General features: G+C 28.8%; 1 protein-coding gene across 4 annotated transcripts in view; it reads right to left on the reverse strand.

The window, feature by feature from the left end:
* LOC102674330 (solute carrier organic anion transporter family member 5A1) overlaps positions 1-10581 on the reverse strand; it is a 125479-nt gene extending 114898 nt beyond the window's left edge. For all 4 annotated transcript variants that reach the window (XM_031515343.1, XM_031515340.1, XM_031515341.1 and 1 more), the window contains exon 1: positions 10299-10581. The gene's annotated coding sequence lies outside the window, so the exon portion shown is untranslated. The remainder of the gene's footprint in view (positions 1-10298) is intronic.
* Between the last annotated feature and the right edge of the window lie 408 nt (positions 10582-10989).

Genomic DNA, 10989 nt, shown 5'->3' on the forward strand with positions numbered 1-10989 from the left:
ATTTTCCAATTTTTAATTTCAATTCTCGATTTATTTAGATCGTAGCATCCTCTGAAAAGATCCGATACGCAGAAAATCAATTTTCAACGAATATTTAACAACCGTAGCAACAAATTATTCCAAACATAATTTACTCGGTATTCTATTTGCTCCGTGATTGTGAAGCTAGGAGCAAAGATTCTCACCAACGATTCGTAATAAATATTCCATCACGAACAGCTGACTTCTTACGGCCGATTCGTTCATTGGGAACGACAGTGGAACATGAATAGCTTGGATGCAATCGACTGTTAAATATACGCCTATGAAATATTTTTAGCCATAATATTGCCTCGAATCGTTCATTCCACGGAATATAACTCGAATTTGCTCATGCGTGAAGCAAATTGTTCGGTGTTTGGTAATTGTCGGTGGTTCTTTCGACTTTTCCATTCTTCATTTTTTTAATTTTTGTTTCAGTTTTATACAAAAACGTAGATACAAGCAAATTTCGAAAAACGAAAAAAAAAAATTTTCTGTGTTAAGTTATTGCTAATTATATCTCGTTGCGGCATACGGATTGCTCAAGTTGCACTTCTCAAGTTGTGATTAATGAAAGAAACCTACAGATACACCTACAAAGTGCTTAGCAATTTAAATAAGTTTGTGCACCAAAAAAGTAGATCGCCGAGTTATTATTCTCGAATCACGGCTGTGTCAGATTTCAATTTAAATATCTATGATGAAGTGGAATGAATATTTATGAATTAAAAATTTTAGAAACTTGTTTCCTAATATGTTTATTTCAAACAAAAACTGCATCTGCAATGGATCTTTGTTGAAAAGTCGAATATACAATCTCTGAGGTATCATATTTTATCACGTCAGAAGATTTCAAAGAAACAACTACACAAGTTTTATCCATTCCTAAAATCGTTTAACCCATATCTTTTAACACAAATTTTACTGGAAAAAATAAATGGTATCACAGAAAAGGTTAAAGTATTTTAGATTCATCACTGCGAATATCGAAACACAGAATCACACACGCAGATTTCCTTTATTCCAGAAATCTCTTTTTTGAAATACGCATTCATCGTTTAAAGTCAATGAAACTGAAATCCGCGTGAATGGTTGGCTGACCTGGTTTTCGATAGTTATAGTTTGTTTTTGTGTTTCACCAGCAGCCTCTAACCAGCTGTACTGGTGTAACTAATTCCGCAGAATTGTTTACCATTGAAGTTTCCTATCTGTACATCCAGATATGGATCTAAAGGTATTGAGCGTATCAACCGATCGTTTCCATTGTGATAAATTCGGCCAAATAACTATCCGTAATTGTGAGGGAAGATTGAATCATATATCGGTGTGAATTACTTCGTTTTTAAGAATTAAACTCCGTCAATAAATATCTTGTTACCAGCACGTTAATAGCACGATGGAATCACTTTTAATTGCTTCATTTTCCTAGAAAAACATGAAACTGTTAAAATTCTATCTATTTGATTGTGAAATTGTAAAATTGTCAATGTTTTACAATATTTTTATTATTCAAAAATAAAATTGTTCCTTTATTATATATCTGTATTTCTATTTAATTTCTATATTTATTAATTACAGTAACTTTTATCAGTTAATTACTCGTTAAATAATATTATTTAATAGAAATTTTTATCACGCGATCAAAAACTTAACTTTAATTTATTCACATAATTAGAACTTTCTTTCTACTATGATTCTACATGTTTTTCTAAAAAAAATTTCTATTATGTATAAAACATTTCATTCAGAAAAATTCCTAGTAACTGTTCCACTCATTCTTAAAATACTTTCTCCAAGCTCTCAACAGTATCATTTCATCCAGAAATAAAAAAAAGGATTCGTGTTAATTTTTAACAAAGTTTATTTTTTCTCTTCACCTAAAAGCTTATGCAATCTGTAAATATTTGCAATCCAATCCAGAAATGTTTAAAAAAATAATTTCCTCTGTTTTCAAATCATTATCACTTTTAACTTTATTTAATTAAAATTTTTTTTATAATATATTATGAATTTATTCCTTATCTTCTCACTTTTTATCGGTTTTTTTATATTTAGAAAATACTTATTCTATAATGAAATCTATTTAAAAAACCGTTGCAATATTAATTGAGACACATTTTTCGAATCCTGTACGTTTATTTTCGACAGAGATGCTATTCTAAGGAATGTTAGCTACTATTTCTTTTCAATTCATGGAAGATTCTATCTTTTTCTCAATCCTGTACCTTATCACATAATTTAAATTCATTTAAAAATGTATGGTATTTGACATTATTAATTTTCTTTTATTAAGATTATCTTTATTTTTATTTTAATTAATAATAATATCATAAAAATAATATTAAATTAATTTATTATTATATATATTTGTGAGTAATAACAATATATACAATTTCCTTTTATATTTCGTTTGTTAAATGGACATAAACATTTTTACATTATTTCTCCTACTAATTCCTTTTTTTTTTCATTAAAAAAAGTTTCAGTAATTTAATAATGATATAATTATAAAATAAGAAATATATTTTTCATATTTCTATGATTCATTGCTAGCTAAGATAACACCAATCATGGGTCAAAGATAACAGACTCCCTTCATAACAGCAATTCTAGGAATTAGATATTTCGCGGATAATTTCGCGAGTAGGAGAAATAATGTAAAAATGTTTATGTCCATTTAACAAACGAAATATAAAAGAAAATTGTATATATTGTTATTAATCATACATATATGTAATAATAAATTAGCATAATATTATAAAAATAATATTATCACTAATTGAAATAAAAATAAAGATAACTTTAATAAAAAAAAATATAAAAAAATGTTGTTAAGATCTTTTAAAACCTGACAAACACATAATTGAATATAATCTATACTAATTATGTAATCTATCCTACACATATATTAATTTTACCTAAATTTAATCACTTCTAACTATATAAAGTCATCAAGAAACCAATTACATTAAATTGAAAATTGATAATTGCAAATGATCTTGAATGATCTTGAACACTAACGTATCTAGATCGATGAATTTGTCACGGAATAGACAGATCCATCTGAAAAAAAATATAGTTTCATTAAAAAAAGATAAAAATTATATTAAAATCTATAAGAGGTATATTTACCTAAAATTTAAAATTATTTTTTTAAAGATAACATATCTCCCTCTAAATCTTGAAATATTTTTCTCGATAACAATGAATAGTTTGCGATAATTTGTTCACTTCAAAACACCTTGATACTATCTTACTTCGAATTTTTCATTCCAAAAAGAATGTCGCATCATCGAGAATTTGTACAAGGATTACAAAATGACAAAATTGTTTGCGACGATGAAATTATGCAAAAATGGAATTTCACCCTCCGGGTTTGCCAGGAAATTTCTACGATATTACCATCAAAATTGAGTTAAAGATTTTCTTGCATCGGCGATGATCGGTTAACGGATATTGAATTTTAGAGGTCGCGAATCATTACATCATAGGGAGATGTAATTATTGATTAATCCGTTAATTAATTTTTTACCATATTTCAATTTTCAAAATGAAAATCTTGCCAACTGGATATTTAATTTGGGTTCCTAATTTCTTGATTTTCCAAAAAAAGGAGATAAAAATGGTACCATGATGTGTTTTCTGCCTTTCACCATCATCCATTAAAAATTAATTAGTGTATGATTTATGAATAGGATTTTTATGCAAATATAAATATCAATAAATTTACAATATACTCTAAATTCGTAACAAAATTTCAATAATCAAGAAATTAATTCACCATATTCGATCATTTTATCCATCAATACAATAATTGAATCGAATATTCATAAGATAATGAAATATTCAATTTCTAGAACAAACAAAAAGTAGAAGAGAATATCAGAAATTCTGATCAGAATTTCTATTTTATTGGAGCGTTTATACATTTGTCGGAATAACCACAATCAAAACTAAGATCTGTTTCGAAAAAAGAGGAAAAATAAAAAGAAAAAAGGAAAGAAAGAATCTCGTAATCGATGCTTATCGAAATTACTCTCTCCCCACGCGATATAATTGCATGCCTCTTGGAAACCGCTTAACCGAGACGCTTAAACCGTGCCAGAAGTGTTCGTTCTCAATTTTATAATGAGCCTAATTCCATCATGATTTAAATGCACGATTAGAAGAATCAGAAAACAGTGATGAAAAAAATTCCACGATATAAACGGTACAAATCGAGGATCACACGCTCCATTAAACGAAGAACGATAATGAGATAAGTCTGTCCAATTACGAACTTTGAAAAAAAAAAAGAAAAAACCTTCCAATTAAAATTATGTTTCAAGCGCAATATTTCAATCCGTCCCTCTTTCCACGTTTTTCTCGGTATTTGTACAATCGTGTCGCTCATGGAAATCGTTACGCTTTCTGTGTTTGTAGACAGGCTTGATACGCGTGAAAGGAAAAGTCCTCATGATTCTGTAAACTGAGCCAGAGCCCTTGAAATTCTTTCCTCCTCGATCGTTTTTCTTCTTTCTTACCGAGGGAAGATGGATTATCCGCGACACACGCGTGGGCGTCACTGAAACGAGATAGTGTGTTAGTGTGTGCACGAGGTATCCTGTGCTTTCAGAATGTTCTAGATACGAATATTATTGGAGACAGTCGATGATCGTGAGCGTAGAAGCCGATAAATATACGTGGTGTCCTCGAGATTGCGGTGTGATCGAAGAGGAAGTACTTGTTGGACTTAAAAATGAGTCGAAAATAAAATATTTGTATATTTTAGAGCTCTGTTTTTGAGAAGATTAAATTTGAAAATTATATCCTTAGACATCCTTAAAAACTTTTCATGAAGTAATAAATAAATAATCATTTTCTATAATGAGTAATTATTTTAACATGGTATTGTCTTTTTAATGAGATCTGTAAGAAACATTATAATATTAATATTTTAATTATAGCATAATATTCTGTATTTTATATTAATATATAATTTGACAAATTTATTAAACGAATCTTGTACAATGATATTCTAATGAATATTGATCTCATACTGTGACAATACTCTGTTTGAAGAGGGAAAAGTTAAATTAATTATCCTATAGAAACTAAATTCAAATTAACAATATTAATTTTCAACTATATTCATTCATTTTTAAAATACAATAGGCTAAGAATTTACAAAAGATTTAAATTATTTTAATTAAAAACGAAAGATTCAAATATTTATTTTTATGAGACAAACTCCATAAAGATAAATATTTGTTTTTTGATCTTCAAGCTGCTTTTCATCTTCGAAATAACATTCACTGCATTTCTATTTCGAAAATGTACAAATGGCAATTCTGTTTGAAAACTTTTGTACTTGCCGCATCTCGAAATATTTTATACTTTTTCTTTCAGAAGCATCTGCTCCTATTCCCGCAACAGTTTGTGCACTTTTCAGAATGTACAGTTGTCTACGGACAAGTAACTATAATACGTTCGTACACCAAGAAGCCGACTTTTATTCTGCATAAAAGAACAGTGTGTAGAAAGGCTATATGTACTACTTGCATTCTCCTTCCTGTTTTTGAATATTTTCTGTTTTGGCGTTACAAATTATAGATAAAACAAAGCATATATTCTATGTTATACAAAAATTTCTGTTTAATTCTTAAGATGAAAGAATTTTATAATTTTAAACTTTCTAAATTTATTCGAGAATTTCATTTCAATTAACAAATTACATATATTGTGTCAAAATATAATTTTAATTTTTATAGTTCTTTTGTTAAATGAAATGAAATACGGAAGTTATGAAGGTTGGAATGTAAGGCCAATTTTGGTAAAAACAGCAACGAGTATTGTGATTCACTCTCTAAGGATATTCAGTATTGAATCTCGTTATTCTCATTGTCGTTTGCACGCTGCCAATAAATCAATACTCAATGACAATTTACTATCCTCGATTTTGCAAGTGAGGCAAACGAGGCCAATTTTTCTGGCTATTTCTGAATTGCCAGAACGAATCGTATTTGTATTGTTATCGTCATCGTACTTTGGTTAATTTGTTTTCATCCATATACGCGCTGTTAAATATATTTTTGCAGAAAAACTGTGAGAGGCTGTGGTCGTGAAACGAGAATTATTTACCAACACTGACAAAGTTTTCGCTTTTTCAAGGCAATACTTGCGGTCGCCAAGTGTGAGCTTTTAATAAGACTAAAGAAAACAATATGTATACGTAAATAGTAGATATGCAAAAATTTATTTCCATCTTTTAAATTATATTTCTTCAATTTTTTAATTTTTGAATGTTATTGATAATGTAAAATTTTCAATTTGCATGCTAAAAATAAAAGATATTTTATTAAATAAATGCCTGTTTATTTGTTTAATGATTGTATAAATAATAACAAGATTGTTATATTATTATTTTCTATTATTATAATATTATTGTATTATAATATTATAATAATTTAGATTACTTACTAATGAATGAAAAGTTATTAATAAATTATTAAATGAATGAGAAAAATTAATATCCAATCCCAAATGGAAATTTACGGAAATAATACACAATTAAAGTTAAAAATGCTGTTGAAATTTAAAAAAAAAAGAATGTTTTAGTTTATATTATATGTTATATCCTAAAACTAGCAAAGTTTTTTAATAGAATATAGGATTTTTTAGACACACAATATAATAGAAAGTAATGTTTATTAATTAATATAATAAAAGAAATTATATATAAATGTTTAAAAGTATTTTAGCAAAAAATTTTTTGCATACACTGTATGCAGAAATTCAATCTCTACTAGGTATACGCAGAAACAATAAAAAATACAATAAAAAAAACCATATGGCTACACAGATGGGTCGCATTAAAATTGTGATTCGTGAATATTCATAAAAAATGATTATTCATTAATAATCATTTTTTATTAGATTGATACAAAAAATAAATACAATTAAATATATATTTATTCATCAATATTAAAAGGAATGTAATATAGTTTCAAATTGGTTTCAAGGAAGTCTAATAACATTTTTAAATATTATGACGATTTTATTATAAATTTAAAAAATTAATAAAATAATATTAATATTCAACAATGACAAGACAATTAAGAAGGAATAAATAATGGGTCATTTATACATAAATTAGTGCATCTAATTTATATATAAATATATAATTGACAATACGATCACATATGTCATTTATATGCACAGCTAATAGTTTAAATCGTACGATAAAAAACTAGGCTACGCCATGATTTATTGTCCTACATTTATTGCACATTTCCAATGGTCAAGCATCCATAATGAAATATTGAATACTATCATATTTAAAAGAGCAATATTAAGCAACATCAAATTCAGTTTACATATTCATTATATTAAAATTGATATTTGAATATCTAAATTAAAAAAAAATCTATAAAATGCAATTAATAATTATATTAAGAATATATACACCTATTCAAATACAAATAATAAAATATAAAAATCCTCCTAATTTATCCTACCTGAAAAATTGACAAATCCATTTTTCAACGTGAAAAAAAGAATAACAATATTAAAGTCTTTCAAATATAACGGGCCATTGTGAAAGTCATAGTATTACAATGACAAGTAATGGCGGCATTTGAAGTCAGCTCGCTTGACGCTGACCAGGCAGACCACGCTTAAATTAATTCGGTCATTTCTTCCATTCTATTTTGAAGATACTGCACTCTAAGGATGATTACAGGCACGAAAAACTATTACGTAACCGCGAAGAAGAAATGCAAGAGTCGCAAAAAAAGAATCAAGCTCACTATTAACGAAATACGCGTGCTTACGTGACTTTCGATTTCAATATGTCCACAGATCGAATCTTTCGACCGGCGAATTACTAAATCGCGCAAGTCAGAGCGACATCTTTCCGTGATGCACGAATACCATAGAATTTATAGAGGTCACTACTAAATTTGTGAACTTTCGTTAGGTTAAAATGAATCCTCTCGTATATTTTCGCACAAAATGTCTAACCCTCGAAGTTTAAGGATACAACGAGGTTCTTATAAAAAATATATGGGGAACAGAAGAATTTACGATCCGACTCGCTCATCAAAAATTTATATCTGTACATTAAATACATATAATTTTTCTTTCAGTGAACGAAAATTGAAAAAATTTTTTCGCTTTCGCTTCCACTTTTATATGCTCGTTTTAATCTCTTTCTCTTCTTTTGCTTTCTGCAAACTTGCTCAAATGAGATACCATTTCTAGTGAAATAAATTTCTGTCGCAGATTAAAGACGAACTTTTTTGTTTCTAGTCTAACTTCATGATCGTTGATTGGTCAATAGATTTATTTCTAATACTATGCTCTATAATAAGTGGTCAAATTTTTTATGTGTTAATTATTGTGCAGAATGCAACAATTGAAATACAGTAATTATTTTTTTATTTTTTGAAATTGTAACAGGTTCGTTAAATTTTTTTTTATTATTATTGCTATTTGAGATTACGTTAATATTTTATTTAAAAATATTACATAAAAAGTAATCGATAAAAATATCCAATTGACGGAAGCGGAAAAACTTTTGATAGTTTCTTTTGCATTCTGCATAGCTAAATTTACCAATTGAAATTTAATCGAGAAAATTCACGAACGTACGGAATTGAATCTCGAGTGAAATACGCATATTACAAAATCTGATACCATAATCTTGTGTCATGAACGGGTGTGCATTTTTAAACCGATTAATTACAAATAAGAGTCTGGTATCGAATGGTAACAGCTGGCGAGTTGAAATTAACATTTCGAAAAGAATGAGCTGCTCTTTGTTTTTGGTATTGCTGATCATATGCTGCCAAACGATATATTGTTATTAGTTGAATCGATTTATTTACTATGATATACAGTCTCGAAATAATATTGAATTTTTTATATTATATTTATACTATATTTATTTATACTATATTACGTGCATATTATGTATTTATTTTATTTTAAAAGTATCAAAAATATAATTTATGATTTAACTAATATTCAAGACAGGTTTATGAATAATAATGAATTTCACGCATTCATTCTGAAACACCCTATATATATGGATATCGGTAGCTAAGCCATTCTGCCGTGCTGTGTAATACGTGTATGCACCGATCGATGCTGAAAAACTGGAGATCGAAAGTAAACGTCCGAAGTTCAACGATAATGGCATCGATACCATGAAACAATAAGGGTGAAAAAGAAAGAGACAAATACAATGAAAGACATCGAATCAAATGAGATGAAATGAGAAGGATAAAGAAATAAATGGAAAATGTATTTTTAACAATGATTAGCGAATAATCGGTTTGTTACTTGTCGCCGTAGAATTATCCATTCGTTAATTGGCACACCGATTAAAAGCATGATGAACGAGAGGTATCATTTTGCATAGGACAAGGTCAAAGTCCTAAGGACTGTAGCACGGTTGTGCACCGCTCGACAACAGCCGGATTCCTCTTTCGTCCGATGCCGCGCGCGCGGTGACAGAACACATCGAGGATATAAAAATAGTTGTGCAGACGCCGAGGTTCAAGACCTCGATATATAGATACTACGGTGGCACGATAACGTTATCCATGGAATTATGGCACAGCTGTGTTTACATGTAAACATCAGTGAAAACGAGCGACGGCGACGGCGACGGCGACGGCGACCGGACGACAAAAGGAAGATTAAAATTTCAAGATGTATCCTTTTACCATAAGATCCTGTTATGCATAGAATATTCTTCACAATGTTGGAAATTTCTCGTCTATGGATAGTAAACAGCCACAATGTACAGGAACACGCTGCATAATAAACAAAAAATTGAATGGAGAAGTATAATTCTCAGCAAGCGTGTAAGATAACAAAGATAGCTCATTTTCAAGAATCCCATATGCAAAGAGATAACTCACGATAAAAATCTCTTTCTTTCTCAACAAGCGATACCTGTTCAGAATCTTATGACTAGATTACGAAAACTTTATTCTGACCTATTTCTAAAGATGCCGTATCCTTTACGTTATTTGAAATATCGTTTCGACTGCAAATTTTTTTAGAATTTATTTTACGAAATATACGATAAACTTTATGTTTTTTTGCTCGATTTCTTATAAAAATTGTTATTATAAAAAATAGAATCAAAGAAAATTATGTAGACACGCGATATAGACGTTCGGTAGATTGAAAAAGGTCACTCGGCTCTGAGGATTGATTAAAAATTCGATACCACATGCGATGAAGAAAACCACGATGCGACAAATTCTCAAGTAGAAATTGTAAACTTACCGAAAGGACGCTCGAAGCACCTCACGAAACTCCTTTGTATCCAGGGCAGTGAAAAATCCTCGTGGTGACACCGCGATTAACAAGTTTTGCATACATCTAAACACACTCACTAACACTATAAATCGAGCACTGAACAAATTTTCACGCACGCCTGCCTTGACCTCACGATCTGACCGGTAGATCGGTAAGAATTTCACGAAAATCACATTGATAGCGTTCAACCGTCAGCTTGCTTCGGAGATCATAGACCAGCTGTGTTTTTGCCCGACCATTCAGGAACTGGTGCATGCGCATTGGCGTTGCCGCCATCTTGACTTTCTTGGGAGTAGGAAAATATATCGCGCGTAATTTAAAGTTGTTAATTTAGGTCTGGAATTCGTGCTTGCTAATGATGCTCCTAAAACATTAATTATTTAATAGTTAATGAAAAATAAAAAAATAACGAAGAATAAAAAGAATCTTATTTTGTACATTTTTAATTTAAAATTAACTTGTATAATTAAAAATATATATATTTTTTATATTTTAATGAAAAAAATAATTTGTAAAAAAAAAGAAATATTTTGATAAATTAAATTTTATTTATGTAATTAAAAATGTATATTTTTATGTATATTTTTTGTATTTTTATTATTAAAAATAATTTTTTACTATTAAATTTTATATATATTATTTTTACATTTTATA

Source organism: Apis dorsata, unplaced genomic scaffold (assembly GCF_000469605.1).
Source record: "Apis dorsata unplaced genomic scaffold, Apis dorsata 1.3 scaffold_67, whole genome shotgun sequence".
Taxonomy (NCBI): domain Eukaryota; kingdom Metazoa; phylum Arthropoda; class Insecta; order Hymenoptera; family Apidae; genus Apis; species Apis dorsata.